Source organism: Lactuca serriola, chromosome 9, assembly GCF_051521515.1.
Source record: "Lactuca serriola cultivar US96UC23 chromosome 9, Lser_US96UC23_V15, whole genome shotgun sequence".
In the NCBI taxonomy this organism is placed as follows: domain Eukaryota; kingdom Viridiplantae; phylum Streptophyta; class Magnoliopsida; order Asterales; family Asteraceae; genus Lactuca; species Lactuca serriola.
In genome coordinates this window covers 78,017,292-78,018,010 of record NC_136416.1, presented here as the reverse complement: position 1 = coordinate 78,018,010, position 719 = coordinate 78,017,292, and the positions used below count along the sequence as shown (strand labels likewise).

Here is a 719-nt window from a genome sequence, read left to right as displayed (position 1 = left end):
CGATCAGTTTCTCTTATTTAAATAGGGATAATGACTTAGGAGAGTAATTAGGTTTCCAGTTTGTTCGTATTAGGTCACTAAACTTTTTTTGTGCATATTAGACCAATATGGTTGATATTATCGTTTAGAAATAGTCATTTTTATCGGTTTCTTCCTGTTTAACCGGTAAAAAGGACTATTTCTAAACGGTAATAACAACCATATTGGTCTAATACGCACAAAAAAACGTTAGTGACCTAATACGGACAAACTAGAAACCTAATTACCCTCCTAAGTCATTATCCCTAATTTTAAAGACATTGAGAATATATGACCATCAACAGTAAACTAGTTCGCTTAGAACTTGCGTCGTCCCATATCGACCAGAAGAATAACCTGCTACTTCTCTATATGGCGAAGCTCCTCATTTATAATCGTCCCTTCAGGGACATCCGATAAAATTGGAACGATACAAAGAAGATTAGCATGAACCCTACGCAAGGATGACACACACAAATCGAGAAATGGTCCAATTTGTTTTTAAACCCTTCGTCGTCTTCTCTGAAATCCTAATTCCCTTTTCAAATGCTAATAGAGTTCAATTGCAATTCTTACGTTTTAGTAGATGAACTACTAAAGTAAGGGTGATCTTTCTTTCTATAAAGTCTCGTTTAAGTTTTTTACTTTTCCTGTCATTAAGTTTCATGCTTTATAAACTTCCGTTTATGTGTTGTATATAG

At 34.4% G+C, this 719-nt stretch overlaps 1 non-coding gene across 1 annotated transcript; it reads left to right on the top strand.

Annotated features, from left to right (window-relative positions):
- Positions 1 to 415: 415 nt before the first annotated feature.
- Positions 416 to 518, top strand: LOC145077418 (U6 spliceosomal RNA). The gene has a single exon (XR_013693164.1). It is a non-coding gene; the product is annotated as a U6 spliceosomal RNA (small nuclear RNA).
- The last annotated feature ends 201 nt before the right edge of the window (positions 519 to 719 follow it).